Source organism: Vicugna pacos, chromosome 11 (assembly GCF_048564905.1).
Source record: "Vicugna pacos chromosome 11, VicPac4, whole genome shotgun sequence".
Taxonomy (NCBI): Eukaryota; Metazoa; Chordata; class Mammalia; order Artiodactyla; family Camelidae; genus Vicugna; species Vicugna pacos.
This window is the reverse complement of record NC_132997.1, coordinates 6,147,585-6,173,599: the sequence shown is the minus strand read 5'-3', so window position 1 is coordinate 6,173,599 and position 26,015 is coordinate 6,147,585.

Sequence of the window (26,015 nt, the reverse complement as noted above, 5' to 3'; positions counted from 1 at the left end):
TTCAAGCTAGGTGAAGGACGGCTTTCACACACACTTATCTCTCAGAACTGAGCATTTGGAGAGATGTTCGTTCATCCAGCACAAAGGGAACGGGTTGCAGGAGAAACATTTACTCTGGTTTCTCAGTCTGTTTCCTAGTACCGTTTTGAAGTGCCTGCCCTTTTCACTGTATAAACGAGTTGGAGCTTGTACCTCCCCATATATATGTATGGAGTGGAGTTGTCAACTAAAAAGAAACTTTGTGTTCTCTTCAAGCTAGGTGAAGGACGGCTTTCACACACACTTATCTCTCAGATCTGAGCTTGTGGATAGACGTACGTTCATCCAGGACAAATGGAACGGGTTGCAGGAGAAACACTTACTCTGGTTTCTCAGTCTCTTTCCTAGTGCCGGTTTGAAGTGCCTGCCGTTTTCACTGTAAAACCGAGTTGGAGCTTGTACCTCCCCATATATATGTATGGAATGGAGTTGGCAACTGAAAAGAAACTTTGTGTTCCCTTCAAGCTAGGTGAAGGACGGCTTTCACACACACTTATCTTTCAGAACTGAGCATGTGGAGAGACGTTCGTTCATCCAGCACAAAGGGAACGGGTTGCAGGAGGAACACTTTCTCTGGTTTCTCAGTCTGTTTCCTAGTGCCGGTTGGAAGTGCCTGCAGTTTTCACTGTAAAACCGAGTTGTAGCTTGTACCTCCCCATATATATGTATGGAGTGGAGTTGACAACTGAAAAGAAACTTTGTGTTCCCTTCAAACTAGGTGAAGGACGGCTTTCACACACACTTATCTCTCAGAACTGAGCATGTGGAGAGACGTTCATTCATCCAGCACAAAGGGAACTGGTTGCAGGAGAAACACTTACTCTGGTTTCTCAGTCTGTTTCCTAGTGCCGGTTTGAAGTGCCTGCCGTTTTCACTGTAAAACCGAGTTGGGGCTTGTACAGCCCCATATATATGTATGGAGTGGAGTTGGCAACTGAAAAGAAACTTTGTGTTCCCTTCAAGCTAGGTGAAGGACGGATTTCACACACACTTATCTCTCAGAACTGAGCATGTGGAGAGACGTTCGTTCATCCAGCACAAAGGGAACGGGTTTCAGGAGAAACACTTACTCTGGTTTCTCAGTCTGTTTCCTAGTGCCGGTTTGAAGTGCCTGCCGTTTTCACTGTAAAACCGATTTGGAACTTGTACCTCCCCATATATATGTATGGAGTGGAGTTGGCTACTGAAAATAAACTTTGTGTTCCCTTCAAGCTAGGTGAAGGACGGCTTTCACACACACTTATCTCTCAGAACTGAGCATGTGGAGAGACGTTCGTTCATCCAGCACAAAGGGAAAGGGTTGCAGGGGAAACACTTACTCTGGTTTCTCAGTCTGTTTCCTAGTGCCGGTTGGAAGAGCGTACCGTTTTCACTGTAAAACCGAGTTGGAGCTTGTACCTCCCCATATATATGTATGGAGTGGAGTTGGCAACTGAAAAAAACTTTGTGTTCCCTTCAAGCTAGGTGAAGGACAGCTTTCACACACACAAATCTCTCAGAACTGAGCATGTGGAGAGACGTTCGTTCATCCAGAACAAAGGGAACGGGTGGCAGGAGAAACACTTACTCTGGTTTCTCAGTCTGTTTACTAGTGCCGGTTTGAAGTGCCTGCCGTTTTCACTGTAAAACCGAGTTGGGGTTTGTACCTCCCCATATATATTTATGGAGAGGAGTTGGCAACTGAAAAGAAACTTTGTGTTCCCTTCAAGCTAGGTGAAAGACGGCTTTCACACACACTTATCTCTCAGAAATGAGCATGTGGAGAGACGTTCGTTCATCCAGCACAAAAGGAACGGGTTGCAGGAGAAACACTTACTCTGGTTTCTCAGTCTGTTTCCTAGTGCCGGTTGGAAGTGCCTGCCGTTTTCACTGTAAAACCGAGTTGGAGCTTGTACCTCCCCATATATATGTATGGAGTGGAGTTGGCAACTGAAAAGAAACTTTGTGTTCCCTTCAAGCTAGGTGAAGGACGGCTTTCACACACACTTATCTCTCAGAACTGAGCATGTGGAGAGACGTTCGTTCATCCAGCACCAAGGGAACGGGTTGCAGGAGAAACACTTACTCTGGTTTCTCAGTCTGTTTCCTACTGCCGGTTTGAAGTGCCTGCCGTTTTCACTGTAACACCGAGTTTGAGCTTGTACCTCTCCATATATATGTATGGATTGGAGTTGGCAACTGAAAAGAAACTTTGTGTTCCCTTCAAGCTAGGTGAAGGACGGCTTTCACACACACTTATCTCTCAGAACTGAGCATGTGGAGAGACGTTCGTTCATCCAGCACAAAGGGAACGGGTTGCAGGAGAAACACTTGCTCTGGTTTATCATTCTCTTCCCTAGTGCCGGTTTGAAGTGCCTGCCGTTTTCACTGTAACACCGAGTTGGAGCTTGTACCTCCCCATATATATGTATGGAGGGGAGTTGGCAACTGAAAAGAAACTTTGTGTTCCCTTCAAGCTAGGTGAAGGACGGCTTTCACACACACTTATCTCTCAGAACTGAGCATGTGGATAGACGTTCATTCATCCAACAAAAAGGGAAAGGGTTGCAGGAGAAACACTTACTCTGGTTTCTCAGTCTGTTTCCTAGTGCTGGTTTGAAGTGCCTGCCGTTTTCACTGTAACACCGAGTTGGAGCTTGTACCTCCCCATATATATGTATGGAGTGGAGTTGGCAACTGAAAAGAAAATTTGTGTTCCCTTCAAGCTAGGTGAAGGACGGCTTTCACACACACTTGTCTCTCAGAACTGAGCATGTGGAGAGACGTTCGTTCATACAGCACAAAGGGAACTGGTTGCAGGAGAAACACTTACTCTGGTTTCTCAGTCTGTTTCCTTGTGCCGGTTTGAAGTGCCTGCCGTTTTCACTGTAAAACCGAGTTGGGGCTTGTACAGCCCCATATATATGTATGGAGTGGAGTTGGCAACTGAAAAGAAACTTTGTGTTCCCTTCAAGCTAGGTGAAGGACAGCTTTCACACACACTTATCTCTCAGAACTGAGCATGTGGAGAGACGTTCGTTCATCCAGCACAAAGGGAACGGGTTGCAGGAGAAACACTTACTCTGGTTTCTCAGTCTGTTTCCTAGTGCCGGTTTGAAGTGCCTGCCGTTTTCACTGTAAAACCGAGTTGGGGCTTGTACAGCCCTATATATATGTATGGAGTGGAGTTGGCAACTGAAAAGAAACTTTGTGTTCCCTTCAAGCTAGGTGAAGGACGGCTTTCACACACACATATCTCTCAGAACTGAGCATGTGGAGAGACGTTCGTTCATCCAGCACAAAGGGAACGGGTTGCAGGAGAAACACTTACTCTGGTTTCTCAGTCTGTTTCCTAGTGCCGGTTTGAAGTGCCTGCCGTTTTCAATGTAAAACCGAGTTGGAGCTTGTACCTCCCCATATATATGTATGGAATGGAGCTGGCAACTGAAAAGAAACTTTGTGTTCCCTTCAAGCTAGGTGAAGGACGGCTTTCACACACACTTATCTCTCAGAACTGAGCATGTGGAGAGACGTTCGTTCATCCAGCACAAAGGGAACGGGTTGCAGGAGAAACACTTACTCTGGTTTCTCTGTCTGTTTCCTAGTACCGGTGGAAGTGCCTGCCGTTTTCACTGTAAAACCGAGTTAGAACTTTTACCTCCCCATATATATGTATGGAGTGGAGTTGGCAACTGAAAAGAAACTTTGTGTTCCCTTCAAGCTAGGTGAAGGACGGCTTTCACACACAATTATCTCTCAGAACTGAGCATGTGGAGAGACGTTCGTTCATCCAGCACAAAGGGAACGGTTTGCAGGAGAAACACTTACTCTGGTTTCTCAGTCTGTTTCCTAGTGCCGGTTGGAAGTGCCTCCCGTTTTCACTGTAAAACCGAGTTGGAGCTTGTACCTCCCCATTTATATGTATGGAGTGGAGTTGGCAACTGAAAAGAAACTTTGTGTTCCCTTCAAGCTAGGTGAAGGACGGCTTTCACACACACTTATCTCTCAGAACTGAGCATGTGGAGAGACGTTCGTTCATCCAGCACAAAGGGAACGGGTTGCAGGAGAAACTCTTACTCTGGTTTCTCAGTCTGTTTCCTAGTGCCGGTTTGAAGTGCCTGCCGTTTTCACTGTAACACCGAGTTTGAGCTTGTACCTCTCCATATATATGTATGGAGTGGAGTTGGCAACTGAAAAGAAACTTTGTGTTCCCTTCAAGCTAGGTGAAGGACGGCTTTCACACACACTTATCTCTCAGAACTGAGCATGTGGAGAGACGTTCGTTCATCCAGCACAAAGGGAACGGGTTGCAGGAGAAACACTTGCTCTGGTTTATCATTCTCTTCCCTAGTGCCGGTTTGAAGTGCCTGCCGTTTTCACTGTAACACCGAGTTGGAGCTTGTACCTCCCCATATATATGTATGGAGTGGAGTTGGCAACTGAAAAGAAACTTTTGTGTTCCCTTCAAGCTAGGTGAAGGACGGCTTTCACACACACTTATCTCTCAGAACTGGGCATGTGGATAGAAGTTCATTCATCCAACAAAAAGGGAAAGGGTTGCAGGAGAAACACTTACTCTGGTTTCGCAGTCTGTTTCCTAGTGCCGGTTTGAAGTGCCTGCCGTTTTCACTGTAACACCGAGTTGGAGCTTGTACCTCCCCATATATATGTATGGAGTGGAGTTGGCAACTGAAAAGAAACTTTGTGTTCCCTTCAAGCTAGGTGAAGGACGGCTTTCACACACAATTATCTCTCAGAACTGAGCATGTGGAGAGACGTTCGTTCATCCAGCACAAAGGGAACGGTTTGGAGGAGAAACACTTACTCTGGTTTCTCAGTCTGTTTCCTAGTGCCGGTTGGAAGTGCCTCCCGTTTTCACTGTAAAACCGAGTTGGAGCTTGTACCTCCCCATATATATGTATGGAGTGGAGTTGGCAACTGAAAAGAAACTTTGTGTTCCCTTCAAGCTAGGTGAAGGACGGCTTTCACACACACTTATCTCTCAGAACTGAGCATGTGGAGAGACGTTCGTTCATCCAGCACAAAGGGAACGGGTTGCAGGAGAAACACTTACTCTGGTTTCTCAGTCTGTTTCCTAGTGCCGGTTGGAAGTGCCTGCCGTTTTCACTGTAAAACCGAGTTGGAGCTTGTACCTCCCCATTTATATGTATGGAGTGGATTTGGCAACTGAAAAGAAACTTTGTGTTCCCTTCAAGCTAGGTGAAGGACGGCTTTCACACACACTTATCTCTCAGAACTGAGCATGTGGAGAGACGTTCGTTCATCCAGCACCAAGGGAACGGGTTGCAGGAGAAACAGTTACTCTGGTTTCTCAGTCTGTTTCCTAGTGCCGGTTTGAAGTGCCTGCCGTTTTCACTGTAACACCGAGTTTGAGCTTGTACCTCTCCATATATATGTATGGATTGGAGTTGGCAACTGAAAAGAAACTTTGTGTTCCCTTCAAGCTAGGTGAAGGACGGCTTTCACACACACTTATCTCTCAGAACTGAGCATGTGAAGAGACGTTCGTTCATCCAGCACAAAGGGAACGGGTTGCAGGAGAAACACTTGCTCTGGTTTATCATTCTCTTCCCTAGTGCCGGTTTGAATTGCCTGCCGTTTTCACTGTAACACCGAGTTGGATCTTGTACCTCCCCATATATATGTATGGAGTGGAGTTGGCAACTGAAAAGAAACTTTTGTGTTCCCTTCAAGCTAGGTGAAGGACGGCTTTCACACACACTTATCTCTCAGAACTGAGCATGTGGATAGAAGTTCATTCATCCAACAAAAAGGGAAAGGGTTGCAGGAGAAACACTTACTCTGGTTTCTCAGTCTGTTTCCTAGTGCCGGTTTGAAGTGCCTGCCGTTTTCACTGTAACACCGAGTTGGAGCTTGTACCTCCCCATATATATGTATGGAGTGGAGTTGGCAACTGAAAAGAAAATTTGTGTTCCCTTCAAGCTAGGTGAAGGACGGCTTTCACACACACTTGTCTCTCAGAACTGAGCATGTGGAGAGACGTTCGTTCATCCAGCACAAAGGGAACTGGTTGCAGGAGAAACACTTACTCTGGTTTCTCAGTCTGTTTCCTTGTGCCGGTATGAAGTGCCTGCCTTTTTCACTGTAAAACCGAGTTGGGGCTTGTACAGCCCCATATATATGTATGGAGTGGAGTTGGCAACTGAAAAGAAACTTTGTGTTCCCTTCAAGCTAGGTGAAGGACAGCTTTCACACACACTTATCTCTCAGAACTGAGCATGTGGAGAGACGTTCGTTCATCCAGCACAAAGGGAACGGGTTGCAGGAGAAACACTTACTCTGGTTTCTCAGTCTGTTTCCTAGTGCCGGTTGGAAGTGCCTCCCGTTTTCACTGTAAAACCGAGTTGGAGCTTGTACCTCCCCATATATATGTATGGAGTGGAGTTGGCAACTGAAAAGAAACTTTGTGTTCCCTTCAAGCTAGGTGAAGGACGGCTTTCACACACACTTATCTCTCAGAACTGAGCATGTGGAGAGACGTTCGTTCATCCAGCACAAAGGGAACGGGTTGCAGGAGAAACACTTACTCTGGTTTCTCAGTCTGTTTCCTAGTGCCGGTTTGAAGTGCCTGCCGTTTTCCCTGTAAAACCCAGTTGGAGCTTGTACCTCCCGATATATATGTATGAAGTGGAGTTGGCAACTGAAAAGAAACTTTGTGTTCCCTTCAAGCTAGGTGAAGGACGGCTTTCACACACACTTATCTCTCAGAACTGAGCATGTGGAGAGACGTTCATTCATCCAGCACAAAGGAAACGGGTTGTAGGAGAAATACTTCCTCTGGTTTCTCAGTCTGTTTCCTAGTGCCGGTTTGAAGTGCCTGCCGTTTTCACTGTAACACAGAGTTGGGGCTTGTACAGCCCCATATATATGTATGGAGTGGAGTTGGCAACTGAAAAGAAACTTTGTGTTCCCTTCAAGCTAGGTGAAGGACGGCTTTCACACACACTTATCTCTCAGAACTGAGCATGTGGATAGACGTTCATTCATCCAACAAAAAGGGAAAGGGTTGCAGGAGAAACACTTACTCTGGTTTCTCAGTCTGTTTCCTAGTGCTGGTTTGAAGTGCCTGCCGTTTTCACTGTAACACCGAGTTGGAGCTTGTACCTCCCCATATATATGTATGGAGTGGAGTTGGCAACTGAAAAGAAACTTTGTGTTCCCTTCAAGCTAGGTGAAGGACAGCTTTCACACACACTTATCTCTCAGAACTGAGCATGTGGAGAGACGTTCGTTCATCCAGCACAAAGGGAACGGGTTGCAGGAGAAACACTTACTCTGGTTTCTCAGTCTGTTTCCTAGTGCCGGTTTGAAGTGCCTGCCGTTTTCACTGTAAAACCGAGTTGGGGCTTGTACAGCCCTATATATATGTATGGAGTGGAGTTGGCAACTGAAAAGAAACTTTGTGTTCCCTTCAAGCTAGGTGAAGGACGGCTTTCACACACACTTATCTCTCAGAACTGAGCATGTGGAGAGACGTTCGTTCATCCAGCACAAAGGGAACGGGTTGCAGGAGAAACACTTACTCTGGTTTCTCAGTCTGTTTCCTAGTGCCGGTTTGAAGTGCCTGCCGTTTTCAATGTAAAACCGAGTTGGAGCTTGTACCTCCCCATATATATGTATGGAATGGAGCTGGCAACTGAAAAGAAACTTGGTGTTCCCTTCAAGCTAGGTGAAGGACGGCTTTCACACACACTTATCTCTCAGAACTGAGCATGTGGAGAGACGTTCGTTCATCCAGCACAAAGGGAACGGGTTGCAGGAGAAACACTTACTCTGGTTTCTCTGTCTGTTTCCTAGTACCGGTGGAAGTGCCTGCCGTTTTCACTGTAAAACCGAGTTAGAACTTTTACCTCCCCATATATATGTATGGAGTGGAGTTGGCAACTGAAAAGAAACTTTGTGTTCCCTTCAAGCTAGGTGAAGGACGGCTTTCACACACACTTATCTCTCAGAACTGAGCATGTGGAGAGACGTTCGTTCATCCAGCACAAAGGGAACGGGTTGCAGGAGAAACTCTTACTCTGGTTTCTCAGTCTGTTTCCTAGTGCCGGTTGGAAGTGCCTGCCGTTTTCACTGTAAAACCGAGTTGGAGCTTGTACCTCCCCATATATATGTATGGAGTGGAGTTGGCAACTGAAAAGAAACTTTGTGTTCCCTTCAAGCTAGGTGAAGGACGGCTTTCACACACACTTATCTCTCAGAACTGAGCATGTGGAGAGACGTTCGTTCATCCAGCACCAAGGGAACGGGTTGCAGGAGAAACACTTACTCTGGTTTCTCAGTCTGTTTCCTAGTGCCGGTTTGAAGTGCCTGCCGTTTTCACTGTAACACCGAGTTTGAGCTTGTACCTCTCCATATATATGTATGGATTGGAGTTGGCAACTGAAAAGAAACTTTGTGTTCCCTTCAAGCTAGGTGAAGGACGGCTTTCACACACACTTATCTCTCAGAACTGAGCATGTGGAGAGACGTTCGTTCATCCAGCACAAAGGGAACGGGTTGCAGGAGAAACACTTACTCTGGATTCTCAGTCTGTTTCATAGTGCCGGTTTGAAGTGCCTGCCGTTTTCACTGTAACACCGAGTTTGAGCTTGTACCTCTCCATATATATGTATGGATTGGAGTTGGCAACTGAAAAGAAACTTTGTGTTCCCTTCAAGCTAGGTGAAGGACGGCTTTCACACACACTTATCTCTCAGAACTGAGCATGTGGAGAGACGTTCGTTCATCCAGCACAAAGGGAACGGGTTGCAGGAGAAACACTTGCTCTGGTTTATCATTCTCTTCCCTAGTGCCGGTTTGAAGTGCCTGCCGTTTTCACTGTAACACCGAGTTGGAGCTTGTACCTCCCCATATATATGTATGGAGTGGAGTTGGCAACTGAAAAGAAACATTTGTGTTCCCTTCAAGCTAGGTGAAGGACGGCTTTCACACACACTTATCTCTCAGAACTGAGCATGTGGATAGAAGTTCATTCATCCAACAAAAAGGGAAAGGGTTGCAGGAGAAACACTTACTCTGGTTTCGCAGTCTGTTTCCTAGTGCCGGTTTGAAGTGCCTGCCGTTTTCACTGTAACACCGAGTTGGAGCTTGTACCTCCCCATATATATGTATGGAGTGGAGTTGGCAACTGAAAAGAAACTTTGTGTTCCCTTCAAGCTAGGTGAAGGACGGCTTTCACACACAATTATCTCTCAGAACTGAGCATGTGGAGAGACGTTCGTTCATCCAGCACAAAGGGAACGGTTTGGAGGAGAAACACTTACTCTGGTTTCTCAGTCTGTTTCCTAGTGCCGGTTGGAAGTGCCTCCCGTTTTCACTGTAAAACCGAGTTGGAGCTTGTACCTCCCCATATATATGTATGGAGTGGAGTTGGCAACTGAAAAGAAACTTTGTGTTCCCTTCAAGCTAGGTGAAGGACGGCTTTCACACACACTTATCTCTCAGAACTGAGCATGTGGAGAGACGTTCGTTCATCCAGCACAAAGGGAACGGGTTGCAGGAGAAACACTTACTCTGGTTTCTCAGTCTGTTTCCTAGTGCCGGTTGGAAGTGCCTGCCGTTTTCACTGTAAAACCGAGTTGGAGCTTGTACCTCCCCATTTATATGTATGGAGTGGATTTGGCAACTGAAAAGAAACTTTGTGTTCCCTTCAAGCTAGGTGAAGGACGGCTTTCACACACACTTATCTCTCAGAACTGAGCATGTGGAGAGACGTTCGTTCATCCAGCACCAAGGGAACGGGTTGCAGGAGAAACAGTTACTCTGGTTTCTCAGTCTGTTTCCTAGTGCCGGTTTGAAGTGCCTGCCGTTTTCACTGTAACACCGAGTTTGAGCTTGTACCTCTCCATATATATGTATGGATTGGAGTTGGCAACTGAAAAGAAACTTTGTGTTCCCTTCAAGCTAGGTGAAGGACGGCTTTCACACACACTTATCTCTCAGAACTGAGCATGTGGAGAGACGTTCGTTCATCCAGCACAAAGGGAACGGGTTGCAGGAGAAACACTTGCTCTGGTTTATCATTCTCTTCCCTAGTACCGGTTTGAATTGCCTGCCGTTTTCACTGTAACACCGAGTTGGAGCTTGTACCTCCCCATATATATGTATGGAGTGGAGTTGGCAACTGAAAAGAAACTTTTGTGTTCCCTTCAAGCTAGGTGAAGGACGGCTTTCACACACACTTATCTCTCAGAACTGAGCATGTGGATAGAAGTTCATTCATCCAACAAAAAGGGAAAGGGTTGCAGGAGAAACACTTACTCTGGTTTCTCAGTCTGTTTCCTAGTGCCGGTTTGAAGTGCCTGCCGTTTTCACTGTAACACCGAGTTGGAGCTTGTACCTCCCCATATATATGTATGGATTGGAGTTGGCAACTGAAAAGAAAATTTGTGTTCCCTTCAAGCTAGGTGAAGGACGGCGTTCACACACACTTGTCTCTCAGAACTGAGCATGTGGAGAGACGTTCGTTCATCCAGCACAAAGGGAACTGGTTGCAGGAGAAACACTTACTCTGGTTTCTCAGTCTGTTTCCTTGTGCCGGTATGAAGTGCCTGCCGTTTTCACTGTAAAACCGAGTTGGGGCTTGTACAGCCCCATATATATGTATGGAGTGGAGTTGGCAACTGAAAAGAAACTTTGTGTTCCCTTCAAGCTAGGTGAAGGACAGCTTTCACACACACTTATCTCTCAGAACTGAGCATGTGGAGAGACGTTCGTTCATCCAGCACAAAGGGAACGGGTTGCATGAGAAACACTTACTCTGGTTTCTCAGTCTGTTTCCTAGTGCCGGTTGGAAGTGCCTCCCGTTTTCACTGTAAAACCGAGTTGGAGCTTGTACCTCCCCATATATATGTATGGAGTGGAGTTGGCAACTGAAAAGAAACTTTGTGTTCCCTTCAAGCTAGGTGAAGGACGGCTTTCACACACACTTATCTCTCAGAACTGAGCATGTGGAGAGACGTTCGTTCATCCAGCACAAAGGGAACGGGTTGCAGGAGAAACACTTACTCTGGTTTCTCAGTCTGTTTCCTAGTGCCGGTTTGAGGTGCCTGCCGTTTTCCCTGTAAAACCCAGTTGGAGCTTGTACCTCCCGATATATATGTATGAAGTGGAGTTGGCAACTGAAAAGAAACTTTGTGTTCCCTTCAAGCTAGGTGAAGGACGGCTTTCACACACACTTATCTCTCAGAACTGAGCATGTGGAGAGACGTTCATTCATCCAGCACAAAGGAAACGGGTTGTAGGAGAAATACTTCCTCTGGTTTCTCAGTCTGTTTCCTAGTGCCGGTTTGAAGTGCCTGCCGTTTTCACTGTAACACAGAGTTGGGGCTTGTACAGCCCCATATATATGTATGGAGTGGAGTTGGCAACTGAAAATAAAATTTGTGTTCCCTTCAAGCTAGGTGAAGGACGGCTTTCACACACACTTATCTCTAAGAACTGAGCATGTGGAGAGACGTTCGTTCATCCAGCACAAAGGGAACTGGTTGCAGGAGAAACACTTACTCTGGTTTCTCAGTCTGTTTCCAAGTGCTGGTTTGAAGTGCCTGCCGTTTTCACTGTAAAACCGAGTTGGGGCTTTTACAGCCCCATATATATGTATGGAGTGGAGTTGGCAACTGAAAAGAAACTTTGTGTTCCCTTCAAGCTAGGTGAAGGACGGATTTCACACACACTTATCTCTCAGAACTGAGCATGTGGAGAGACGTTCGTTCATCCAGCACAAAGGGAACCGGTTGCAGGAGAAACACTTACTCTGGTTTCTCAGTCTGTTTCCTAGTGCCGGTTTGAAGTGCCTGCCGTTTTCACTGTAAAACCGAGTTGGGGCTTGTACAGCCCCATATATATGTATGGAGTGGAGTTGGCAACTGAAAAGAAACTTTGTGTTCCCTTCATACTAGGTGAAGGACGGCTTTCACACACACTTATCTCTCAGAACTGAGCATGTGGAGAGACGTTCGTTCATCCAGCACAAAGGTAACTGGTTGCAGGAGAAACACTTACTCTGGTTTCTCAGTCTGTTTCCTAGTGCTGGTTTGAAGTGCCTGCCGTTTTCACTGTAAAACCGAGTTGGGGCTTGTACAGCCCCATATATATGTATGGAGTGGAGTTGGCAACTGAAAAGAAACTTTGTGTTCCCTTCAAGCTAGGTGAAGTACGGATTTCACACACACTTATCTCTCAGAACTGAGCATGTGGAGAGACGTTCGTTCATCCAGCACAAAGGGAACCGGTTGCAGGAGAAACACTTACTCTGGTTTCTCAGTCTGTTTCCTAGTGCCGGTTTGAAGTGCCTGCCGTTTTCACTGTAAAACCGAGTTGGGGCTTGTACAGCCCCATATATATGTATGGAGTGGAGTTGGCAACTGAAAAGAAACTTTGTGTTCCCTTCAAGCTAGGTGAAGGACGGCTTTCACACACACTTATCTCTCAGAACTGAGCATGTGGAGAGACGTTCGTTTATCCAGCACAAAGGAAACGGTTTTCAGGAGAAACATTTACTCTGATTTCTCAGTCTGTTTCCTAGTGCCGGTTTGAAGTGCCTGCCTTTTTCACTATAACACAGAGTTGGAGCTTGTACCTCCCCCTATATATGTATGGAGTGGAGTTGGCAACTGAAAAGAAAATTTGTGTTCCCTTCAAGCTAGGTGAAGGACGGCTTTCACACACACTTATCTCTCAGAACTGAGCATGTGGAGAGACGTTCGTTTATCCAGCACAAAGGGAACTGATTGCAGGAGAAACACTTACTCTGGTTTCTCTGTCTGTTTCCTAGTGCCGGTTTGAAGTGCCTGCCTTTTTCACTATAACACAGAGTTGGAGCTTGTACCTCCCCCTATTTATGTATGGAGTGGAGTTGGCAACTGAAAAGAAAATTTGTGTTCCCTTCAAGCTAGGTAAAGGACGGCTTTCACACACACTTATCTCTCAAAACTGAGCATGTGGAGAGACGTTCGTTCATCCAGCACAAAGGGAACCGGTTGCAGGAGAAATACTTACTCTGGTTTCTCAGTCTGTTTCCTAGTGTCGGTTTGAAGTGCCTGCCGTTTTCACTGTAAAACCGAGTTGGGGCTTGTACAGCCCCATATATATGTATGGAGTGGAGTTGGCAACTGAAAAGAAACTTTGTGTTCCCTTCAAGCTAGGTGAAGGACGGCTTTCACACACACTTATCTCTCAGAACTGAGCATGTGGAGAGACGTTCGTTTATCCAGCACAAAGGAAACGGTTTGCAGGAGAAACACTTACTCTGGTTTCTCAGTCTGTTTCCTAGTGCCGGTTTGAAGTGCCTGCCGTTTTCACTGTAAAACCGAGTTGGGGCTTGTACAGCCCCATATATATGTATGGAGTGGAGATGGCAACTGAAAAGAAACTTTGTGTTCCCTTCAAGCTAGGTGAAGGACGTCTTTCACACACACTTATCTCTCAGAACTGAGCATGTGGAGAGACGTTCGTTCATCAAGCACAAAGGGAAAGTGTTGCAGGAGAAACACTTTCTCTAGTTTCTCAGTCTGTTTCCTAGTGCCGGTTTGAAGTGCCTGCTTTTTCACTATAACACAGAGTTGGAGCTTGTACCTCCCCCTATATATGTATGGAGTGGAGTTGGCAACTGAAAAGAAATTTTGTGTTCCATTCAAGCTAGGTAAAGGACGGCTTTCACACACACTTATCTCTCAGAACTGAGCATGTGGAGAGACGTTCGTTCATCCAGTACAAAAGGAACCGGTTGCAGGAGAAACACTTACTCTGGTTTCTCAGTCTGTTTCCTAGTGCCGGTTTGAAGTGCCTGCCGTTTTCACTGTAAAACCGAGTTGGGGCTTGTACAGCCCCATATATATGTATGGAGTGGAGTTGGCAACTGAAAAGAAACTTTGTGTTCCCTTCAAGCTAGGTGAAGGACGGCTTTCACACACACTTATCTCTCAGAACTGAGCATGTGGAGAGACGTTCGTTTATCCAGCACAAAGGAAACGGTTTTCAGGAGAAACATTTACTTTGATTTCTCAGTCTGTTTCCTAGTGCCGGTTTGAAGTGCCTGCCTTTTTCACTATAACACAGAGTTGGAGCTTGTACCTCCCCCTATATATGTATGGAGTGGAGTTGGCAACTGAAAAGAAAATTTGTGTTCCCTTCAAGCTAGGTGAAGGACGGCTTTCACACACACTTATCTCTCAGAACTGAGCATGTGGAGAGACGTTCGTTTATCCAGCACAAAGGGAACTGATTGCAGGAGAAACACTTACTCTGGTTTCTCTGTCTGTTTCCTAGTGCCGGTTTGAAGTGCCTGCCTTTTTCACTATAACACAGAGTTGGAGCTTGTACCTCCCCCTATTTATGTATGGAGTGGAGTTGGCAACTGAAAAGAAAATTTGTGTTCCCTTCAAGCTAGGTAAAGGACGGCTTTCACACACACTTATCTCTCAGAACTGAGCATGTGGAGAGACGTTCGTTCATCCAGCACAAAGGGAACCGGTTGCAGGAGAAATACTTACTCTGGTTTCTCAGTCTGTTTCCTAGTGCCGGTTTGAAGTGCCTGCCGTTTTCACTGTAAAACCGAGTTGGGGCTTGTACAGCCCCATATATATGTATGGAGTGGAGTTGGCAACTGAAAAGAAACTTTGTGTTCCCTTCAAGCTAGGTGAAGGACGGCTTTCACACACACTTATCTCTCAGAACTGAGCATGTGGAGAGACGTTCGTTTATCCAGCACAAAGGAAACGGTTTGCAGGAGAAACACTTACTCTGGTTTCTCAGTCTGTTTCCTAGTGCCGGTTTGAAGTGCCTGCCGTTTTCACTGTAAAACCGAGTTGGGGCTTGTACAGCCCCATATATATGTATGGAGTGGAGATGGCAACTGAAAAGAAACTTTGTGTTCCCTTCAAGCTAGGTGAAGGACGGCTTTCACACACACTTATCTCTCAGAACTGAGCATGTGGAGAGACGTTCGTTCATCAAGCACAAAGGGAAAGTGTTGCAGGAGAAACACTTACTCTGGTTTCTCAGTCTGTTTCCTAGTGCCGGTTTGAAGTGCCTGCTTTTTCACTATAACACAGAGTTGGAGCTTGTACCTCCCCCTATATATGTATGGAGTGGAGTTGGCAACTGAAAAGAAATTTTGTGTTCCATTCAAGCTAGGTAAAGGACGGCTTTCACACACACTTATCTCTCAGAACTGAGCATGTGGAGAGACGTTCGTTCATCCAGTACAAAAGGAACCGGTTGCAGGAGAAACACTTACTCTGGTTTCTCAGTCTGTTTCCTAGTGCCGGTTTGAAGTGCCTGCCGTTTTCACTGTAAAACCGAGTTGGGGCTTGTACAGCCCCATATATATGTATGGAGTGGAGTTGGCAACTGAAAAGAAAATTTGTGTTCCCTTCAAGCTAGGTGAAGGACGGCTTTCACACACACTTATCTCTCAGAACTGAGCATGTGGAGAGACGTTCGTTCATCCAGCACAAAGGAAACTGGTTGCAGGAGAAACACTTACTCTGGTTTCTCAGTCTGTTTCCTAGTGCTGGTTTGAAGTGCCTGCCGTTTTCACTGTAAAACCGAGTTGGGGCTTGTACAGCCCCATATATATGTATGGAGTGGAGTTGGCAACTGAAAAGAAACTTTGTGTTCCCTTCAAGCTAGGTGAAGGACGGATTTCACACACACTTATCTCTCAGAACTGAGCATGTGGAGAGACGTTCGTTCATCCAGCACAAAGGGAACCGGTTGCAGGAGAAACACTTACTCTGGTTTCTCAGTCTGTTTCCTAGTGCCGGTTTGAAGTGCCTGCCGTTTTCACTGTAAAACCGAGTTGGGGCTTGTACAGCCCCATATATATGTATGGAGTGGAGTTGGCAACTGAAAAGAAACTTTGTGTTCCCTTCAAGCTAGGTGAAGGACGGCTTTCACACACACTTATCTCTCAGAACTGAGCATGTGGAGAGACGTTCTTTTATCCAGCACAAAGGAAACGGTTTGCAGGAGAAACACTTACTCTGGTTTCTCAGTCTGTTTCCTAGTGCCGGTTTGAAGTGCCTGCCTTTTTCACTATAACACAGAGATGGAGCTTGTACCTCCCCCTATATATGTATGGAGTGGAGTTGGCAACTGAAAAGAAAATTTGTGTTCCCTTCAAGCTAGGTGAAGGACGGCTTTCACACACACTTATCTCTCAGAACTGAGCATGTGGAGAGACGTTCGTTTATCCAGCACAAAGGGAACTGGTTGCAGGAGAAACACTTACTCTGGTTTCTCAGTCTGTTTCCTAGTGCCGGTTTGAAATGCCTGCCTTTTTCACTATAACACAGAGTTGGAGCTTGTACCTCCCCCTATATATGTATGGAGTGGAGTTGGCAACTGAAAAGAAACTTTGTGTTCCCTTCAAGCTAGGTGAAGGACGGCTTTCACACACACTTATCTCTCAGAACTGAGCATGTGGAGAGACGTTCGTTTATCCAGCACAAAGGAAACGGTTTGCAGGAGAAACACTTACTCTGGTTTCTCAGTCTGTTTCCTAGTGCCGGTTTGAAGTGCCTGCCGTTTTCACTGTAAAACCGAGTTGGGGCTTGTACAGCCCCATATATATGTATGGAGTGGAGTTGGCAACTGAAAAGAAAATTTGTGTTCCCTTCAAGCTAGGTGAAGGACGGCTTTCACACACACTTATCTCTCAGAACTGAGCATGTGGAGAGACGTTCGTTTATCCAGCACAAAGGGAACTGGTTGCAGGAGAAACACTTACTCTGGTTTCTCAGTCTGTTTCCTAGTGCCGGTTTGAAGTGCCTGCCTTTTTCACTATAACACAGAGTTGGAGCTTGTACCTCCCCCTATATATGTATGGAGTGGAGTTGGCAACTGAAAAGAAAATTTGTGTTCCCTTCAAGCTAGGTAAAGGACGGCTTTCACACACACTTATCTCTCAGAAATGAGCATGTGGAGAGACGTTCGTTCATCCAGCACAAAGGGAACCGGTTGCAGGAGAAACACTTACTCTGGTTTCTCAGTCTGTTTCCTAGTGCCGGTTTGAAGTGCCTGCCGTTTTCACTGTAAAACCGAGTTGGGGCTTGTACAGCCCCATATATATGTATGGAGTGGAGTTGGCAACTGAAAAGAAACTTGGTGTTCCCTTCAAGCTAGGTGAAGGACGACTTTCACACACACTTATCTCTCAGAACTGAGCATGTGGAGAGACGATCGTTTATCCAGCACAAAGAAACGGTTTGCAGGAGAAACACTTACTCTGGTTTCTCAGTCTGTTTCCTAGTGCCGGTTTGAAGTGCCTGCCGTTTTCACTGTAAAACCGAGTTGGGGCTTGTACAGCCCCATATATATGTATGGAGTGGAGTTGGCTACTGAAAAGAAACTTTGTGTTCCCTTCAAGCTAGGTGAAGGACGGCTTTCACACACACTTATCTCTCAGAACTGAGCATGTGGAGAGACGTTCGTTCATCCTGCAAAAAGGGAACCGGTTACAGGAGAAACACTTACTCTGGTTTCTCAGTCTGTTTCCTAGTGCCGGTTTGAAGTGCCTGCCGTTTTCACTGTAAAACCGAGTTGGGGCTTGTACAGCCCCATATATATGTATGGAGTGGAGTTGGCAACTGAAAAGAAACTTTGTGTTCCCTTCAAGCTAGGTGAAGGACGGCTTTCACACACACTTATCTCTCAGAACTGAGCATGTGGAGAGACTTTCGTTCATCCAGCACAAAGGGAACGGGTTGCAGGAGAAACACTTACTCTGGTTTCTCAGTCTGTTTCCTAGTGCCGGTTTGAAGTGCCTGCCGTTTTCAATGTAAAACCGAGTTGGAGCTTGTACCTCCCCATATATATGTATGGAATGGAGCTGGCAAATGAAAAGAAACTTTGTGTTCCCTTCAAGCTAGGTGAAGGACGGCTTTCACACACACTTATCTCTCAGAACTGAGCATGTGGAGAGACGTTCGTTCATCCAGCACAAAGGGAACGGGTTGCAGGAGAAACACTTACTCTGGTTTCTCTGTCTGTTTCCTAGTACCGGTGGAAGAGACTGCCGTTTTCACTGTAAAAGCGAGTTGGAACTTTTACCTCCCCATATATATTTATGGAGTGGAGTTGGCAACTGAAAAGAAACTTTGTGTTCCCTTCAAGCTAGGTGAAGGACGGCTTTCACACACACTTATCTCTCAGAACTGAGTATGTGGAGAGACGTTCGTTCATCCAGCACAAAGGAAACGTGTTGCAGGAGAAACACTTACTCTGGTTTCTCAGTCTGTTTCCTAGTGCCGGTTGGAAGTGCCTCCCGTTTTCACTGTAAAACCGAGTTGGAGCTTGTACCTCCCCATATCTAATTATGGAGTGGATTTGGCAACTGAAAAGAAACTTTGTGTTCCCTTCAAACTAGGTGAAGGACGGCTTTCACACACACTTATCTCTCAGAACTGAGCATGTGGAGAGACGTTCGTTCATCCATCACAAAGGGAACGGGTTGCAGGAGAAACACTTACTCTGGTTTCTCAGTCTGTTTCCTAGTGCCAGTTTGAAGGGCCTGTCGTTTTCACTGTAAAACTGAGTTGGAGCTTGTACCACCCCATATATATGTATGGAGTGGAGTTTGCCACTGAAAAGAAACTTTGTGTTCCCTTCAAGCTAGGTGAAGGACGGCTTTCACACACACTTATCTCTCAGAACTGAGCATGTGGAGAGACGTTCGTTCATACAGCACAAAGGGAACGGGTTGCAGGAGAAACACTTACTCTGGTTTCTCAGTCTGATTCCTAGTGCCGGTTTGAAGTGCCTGCCGTTTTCAATGTACAACCGAGTTGGAGCTTGTTCCTCCCCATATATATGTATGGAATGGAGCTGGCAACTGAAAAGAAAATTTATGTTCCCTTCAAGCTAGGTGAAGGACGGCTTTCACACACACTTATCTCTCAGAACTGAGCATGTGGAGAGACGTTCGTTCATCCAGCACAAAGGGAACGGTTTGCAGGAGAAACACTTACTCTGGTTTCTCAGTCTGTTTCCTAGTGCCGGTTGGAAGTGCCTGCCGTTTTCACTGTAAAATCGAGTTGGAGCCTGTACCTCCCCATATATATGTATGGAGTGGAGTTGGCAACTGAAAAGAAACTTTGTGTTCCCTTCAAGCTAGGTGAAGGACGGCTTTCACACACACTTTTCTCTCAGAACTGAGCATGTGGAGAGACGTTCGTTCATCCAGCACAAAGGCAACGGGTTGCAGGAGAAACACTTACTCTGGTTTCTCAGTCTGTTTCCTAGTGCCGGTGTGAAGTGCCTGCCGTTTTCACAGTAAAACCGAGTTGGAGCTTGTACCTCCCTATATATATGTATGGAGTGGAGCTGGCAACTGAAAAGGAACTTTGTGTTCCCTTCAAGCTAGGTGAAGGACGGCTTTCACACACACTTATCTCTCAGAACTGAGCATGTGGAGAGACGTTCGTTCATCCAGCACAAAGGAACGGGTTGCAGGATAAACACTTACTCTGGTTTCTCAGTCTGTTTCCTAGTGTCGGTTTGAAGTGCCTGCCGTTTTCACTGTAAAATCGAGTTGGAGCTTGTACCTCCCCATATATATGTATGGAGTGGACTTGGCAACTGAAAAGAAACTTTGTGTTCCCTTCAAGCTAGGTGAAGGACGGCTTTCACACACACTTATCTCTCAGAACTGAGCATGTGGAGAGAAGTTCGTTCATCCAGCACAATGGGAACGGGTTGCAGGAGAAACACTTTCTCTGGTTTCTCAGTCTGTTTCCTAGTGCCGGTTTGAAGTGCCTGCCTTTTTCACTGTAAAACCGAGTTGGAGCTTGTACCTCCCTATATGTATGTATGGATTGGAGTTGGCAACTGAAAAGAAACTTTGTGTTCCCTTCAAGGTAGGTGAAGGACGGCTTTCACACACACTTATCTTTCAGAACTGAGCATGTGGAGAGACGTTCGTTCATCCAGCACAAAGGGAACGGGTTGTAGGAGAAACAATTACTCTGGTTTCTCAGTCTGTTTCCAAGTGCCGGTTTGAAGTGCCTGCCGTTTTCACTGTAAAACCGAGTTGGAGATTGTACCACCCCATATATATGTATGGAGTGGAGCTGGCAACTGAACAGAATCTTTCTGTTCCCTTCAAACTAGGTGAAGGACGGCTTAAACACACACTTATCTCTCAGAACAGAGCATGTGGAGAGACGTTCGTTAATCCAGCACAAAGGGAACGGTTTGCAGGAGTAACACTTACTCTGCTTTCTCAGTCTGTTTCCTAGTGCCGGTTGGAAGTGCCTGCCAGTTTCACTGTAAAACCGAGTTGGAGCTTGTACCTCCCCATATATATGTATGGAGTGGAGTTAGCAACTGAAAAGAAACTTTGTGTTTCCTTCAAGCTAGGTGAAGGACGGCTTTCACACACACTTATCTCTCAGAACTGAGCATGTGGAGAGACGTTCGTTCATCCAGCACAAAGGGAACGGGTTGCAGGAGAAACACTTACTCTGGTTTCTCAGTCTGTTTCCTAGTGTCGGTTTGAAGTGCCTGCCGTTTTCACTGTAAAACCGAGTTGGGGCTTGTACAGCCCCATATATATGTATGGAGTGGAGTTGGCAACTGAAAAGAAACTTTGTGTTCCCTTCAAGCTAGGTGAAGGACGGCTTTCACACACACTTATCTCTCAGAACTGAGCATGTGGAGAGACGTTCGTTTATCCAGCACAAAGGAAAAGGTTTGCAGGAGAAACACTTTCTCTGGTTTCTCAGTCTGTTTCCTAGTGCCGGTTTGAAGTGCCTGCCTTTTTCACTATAACACAGAGTTGGAGCTTGTACCTCCCCCTATATATGTATGGAGTGGAGTTGGCAACTGAAAAGAAAATTTGTGTTCCCTTCAAGCTAGGTGAAGGACGGCTTTCACACACACTTATCTCTCAGAACTGAGCATGTGGAGAGACGTTCGTTTATCCAGCACAAAGGGAACTGGTTGCAGGAGAAACACTTACTCTGGTTTCTCAGTCTGTTTCCTAGTGCCGGTTTCAAGTGCCTCCCTTTTTCACTATAACACAGATTTGGGGCTTGTACCTCCCCCTATATATGTATGGAGTGGAGTTGGCAACTGAAAAGAAAATTTGTGTTCCCTTCAAGCTAGGTAAAGGACGGCTTTCACACACACTTATCTCTCAGAACTGAGCATGTGGAGAGACGTTCGTTCATCCAGCACAAAGGGAACCGGTTGCAGGAGAAACACTTACTCTGGTTTCTCAGTCTGTTTCCTAGTGCCGGTGTGAAGTGCCTGCCGTTTTCACAGTAAAACCGAGTTGGAGCTTGTACCTCCCCATATATATGTATGGAGTGGAGCTGGCAACTGAAAAGGAACTTTGTGTTCCCTTCAAGCTAGGTGAAGGACGGCTTTCACACACACTTATCTCTCAGAACTGAGCATGTGGAGAGACGTTCGTTCATCCAGCACAAAGGAACGGGTTGCAGGATAAACACTTACTCTGGTTTCTCAGTCTGTTTCCTAGTGCCGGTATGAAGTGCCTGCCGTTTTCACTGTAACACCGAGTTGGAGCTTGTACCTCCGCATATATCTGTATGGCGTGGAGTTGGCAACTGAAAAGAAACTTTGTGTTCCCTTCAAGCTAAGTGAAGGACGGCTTTCACACACACTTATCTCTCAGAATTGAGCATGTGGAGAGACGTTCGTTCATCCAGCACAAAGGGAACGGGTTGCAGGAGAAACACTTACTCTGGTTTCTCAGTCTGTTTCCTAGTGCCGGTTTGAAGTGCCTGCCGTTTTCACTGTAAAACCGAGTTTGAGCTTGTACCTCCCCATATATATGTATGGAGTGGATTTGGCAACTGAAATGAAACTTTGTGTTCCCTTCAAGCTAGGTGAAGAACGGCTTTCACACACACTTATCTCTAAGAACTGAGCATGTGGAGAGACGTTCGTTCATCCAGCACAAAGGAAACGGGTTGCAGGAGAAACACTTATTCTGGTTTCTCAGTCTGTTTCCTAGTGCCGGTTTGAAGTGCCTGCCGTTTTCACTGTAACACCGAGTTGGAGCTTGTACCTCCCCATATATATGTATGGAGTGGAGTTGGCAACAGAAAAGAAACTTTGTGTTCCCTTCAAGCTAGGTGAAGGACGGCTTTCACACACACTTATCTCTCAGAACTGAGCATGTGGAGAGACGTTCGTTCATCCAGCACAAAGGAACGGGTTGCAGGATAAACACTTACTCTGGTTTCTCAGTCTGTTTCCTAGTGCCGGTATGAAGTGCCTGCCGTTTTCACTGTAACACCGAGTTGGAGCTTGTACCTCCGCATATATCTGTATGGCGTGGAGTTGGCAACTGAAAAGAAACTTTGTGTTCCCTTCAAGCTAAGTGAAGGACGGCTTTCACACACACTTATCTCTCAGAATTGAGCATGTGGAGAGACGTTCGTTCATCCAGCACAAAGGGAACGGGTTGCAGGAGAAACACTTACTCTGGTTTCTCAGTCTGTTTCCTAGTGCCGGTTTGAAGTGCCTGCCGTTTTCACTGTAAAACCGAGTTTGAGCTTGTACCTCCCCATATATATGTATGGAGTGGATTTGGCAACTGAAATGAAACTTTGTGTTCCCTTCAAGCTAGGTGAAGAACGGCTTTCACACACACTTATCTCTAAGAACTGAGCATGTGGAGAGACGTTCGTTCATCCAGCACAAAGGAAACGGGTTGCAGGAGAAACACTTATTCTGGTTTCTCAGTCTGTTTCCTAGTGCCGGTTTGAAGTGCCTGCCGTTTTCACTGTAACACCGAGTTGGAGCTTGTACCTCCCCATATATATGTATGGAGTGGAGTTGGCAACAGAAAAGAAACTTTGTGTTCCCTTCAAGCTAGGTGAAGGACGGCTTTCACACACACTTATCTCTCAGAACTGAGCATGTGGAGAGACTTTCTTTCATCCAGCACAAAGGGAACGGGTTGCAGGAGAAACACTTACTCTGGTTTCTCAGTCGGTTTCCTAGTGCCGGTTTGAAGTGCCTGCCGTTTTCACTGTAAAACCGAGTTGGAGCTTGTACCTCCCCATATATATGTATGGAGTGGTGTTGGCAACTGAAAAGAAACTTCGTGTTCTCTTCAAGCTAAGTGAAGGACGGCTTTCACACACACTTATCTCTCAGAACTGAGCATGTGGAAAGACGTTCGTTCATCCAGCACAAAGGGAACGGGTTGCAGGAGAAACACTTACTCTGGTTTCTCAGTCTGTTTCCTAGTGCCGGTTGGAAGTGCCTGCCGTTTTCAGTGTAAAACCGAGTTGGAGCTTGTACCTCCCCGTATATATGTATGGAGTGGAGTTGGCAACTGAAAAGAAACTTTGTGTTCCCTTCAAGCTAGGTGAAGGACGGCTTTCACGCACACTTATCTCTCAGAACTGAGCATGTGGAGAGACGTTCGTTCATCCAGCACAAAGGGAATGGTTTGCAGGAGAAACACTTACTCTGGTTTCTCAGTCTGTTTCCTAGTGTCGGTTTGAAGTGCCTGCCGTTTTCACTGTAAAATCGAGTTGGAGCTTGTACCTCCCCATATATATGTATGGAGTGGACTTGGCAACTGAAAAGAAACTTTGTGTTCCCTTCAAGCTAGGTGAAGGACGGCTTTCACACACACTTATCTCTCAGAACTGAGCATGTGGAGAGAAGTTCGTTCATCCAGCACAATGGGAACGGGTTGCAGGAGAAACACTTTCTCTGGTTTCTCAGTCTGTTTCCTAGTGCCGGTTTGAAGTGCCTGCCTTTTTCACTGTAAAACCGAGTTGGAGCTTGTACCTCCCTATATGTATGTATGGATTGGAGTTGGCAACTGAAAAGAAACTTTGTGTTCCCTTCAAGGTAGGTGAAGGACGGCTTTCACACACACTTATCTTTCAGAACTGAGCATGTGGAGAGACGTTCGTTCATCCAGCACAAAGGGAACGGGTTGTAGGAGAAACAATTACTCTGGTTTCTCAGTCTGTTTCCAAGTGCCGGTTTGAAGTGCCTGCCGTTTTCACTGTAAAACCGAGTTGGAGATTGTACCACCCCATATATATGTATGGAGTGGAGCTGGCAACTGAACAGAATCTTTCTGTTCCCTTCAAACTAGGTGAAGGACGGCTTAAACACACACTTATCTCTCAGAACAGAGCATGTGGAGAGACGTTCGTTGATCCAGCACAAAGGGAACGGTTTGCAGGAGTAACACTTACTCTGCTTTCTCAGTCTGTTTCCTAGTGCCGGTTGGAAGTGCCTGCGAGTTTCACTGTAAAACCGAGTTGGAGCTTGTACCTCCCCATATATATGTATGGAGTGGAGTTAGCAACTGAAAAGAAACTTTGTGTTTCCTTCAAGCTAGGTGAAGGACGGCTTTCACACACACTTATCTCTCAGAACTGAGCATGTGGAGAGACGTTCGTTCATCCAGCACAAAGGGAACGGGTTGCAGGAGAAACACTTACTCTGGTTTCTCAGTCTGTTTCCTAGTGTCGGTTTGAAGTGCCTGCCGTTTTCACTGTAAAACCGAGTTGGGGCTTGTACAGCCCCATATATATGTATGGAGTGGAGTTGGCAACTGAAAAGAAACTTTGTGTTCCCTTCAAGCTAGGTGAAGGACGGCTTTCACACACACTTATCTCTCAGAACTGAGCATGTGGAGAGACGTTCGTTTATCCAGCACAAAGGAAAAGGTTTGCAGGAGAAACACTTTCTCTGGTTTCTCAGTCTGTTTCCTAGTGCCGGTTTGAAGTGCCTGCCTTTTTCACTATAACACAGAGTTGGAGCTTGTACCTCCCCCTATATATGTATGGAGTGGAGTTGGCAACTGAAAAGAAAATTTGTGTTCCCTTCAAGCTAGGTGAAGGACGGCTTTCACACACACTTATCTCTCAGAACTGAGCATGTGGAGAGACGTTCGTTTATCCAGCACAAAGGGAACTGGTTGCAGGAGAAACACTTACTCTGGTTTCTCAGTCTGTTTCCTAGTGCCGGTTTCAAGTGCCTCCCTTTTTCACTATAACACAGATTTGGAGCTTGTACCTCCCCCTATATATGTATGGAGTGGAGTTGGCAACTGAAAAGAAAATTTGTGTTCCCTTCAAGCTAGGTAAAGGACGGCTTTCACACACACTTATCTCTCAGAACTGAGCATGTGGAGAGACGTTCGTTCATCCAGCACAAAGGGAACCGGTTGCAGGAGAAACACTTACTCTGGTTTCTCAGTCTGTTTCCTAGTGCCGGTTTGAAGTGCCTGCCGTTTTCACTGTAAAACCGAGTTGGGGCTTGTACAGCCCCATATATATGTATGGAGTGGAGTTGGCAACTGAAAAGAAAATTTGTGTTCCCTTCAAGCTAGGTGAAGGACGGCTTTCACACACACTTATCTCTCAGAACTGAGCATGTGGAGAGACGTTCGTTTATCCAGCACAAAAGGAACTGGTTGCAGGAGAAACACTTACTCTGGTTTCTCAGTCTGTTTCCTAGTGCCGGTTTGAAGTGCCTGCCTTTTTCACTATAACACAGAGTTGGAGCTTGTACCTCCCCCTATATATGTATGGAGTGGAGTTGGCAACTGAAAAGAAAATTTGTGTTCCCTTCAAGCTAGGTAAAGGACGGCTTTCACACACACTTATCTCTCAGAACTGAGCATGTGGAGAGACGTTCGTTCATCCAGCACAAAGGGAACCGGTTGCTGGAGAAACACTTACTCTGGTTTCTCAGTCTGTTTCCTAGTGCCGGTTTGAAGTGCCTGCCGTTTTCACTGTAAAACCGAGTTGGGGCTTGTACAGCCCCATATATATGTATGGAGTGGAGTTGGCAACTGAAAAGAAACTTTGTGTTCCCTTCAAGCTAGGTGAAGGACGACTTTCACACACACTTATCTCTCAGAACTGAGCATGTGGAGAGACGATCGTTTATCCAGCACAAAGGAAACGGTTTGCAGGAGAAACACTTACTCTGGTTTCTCA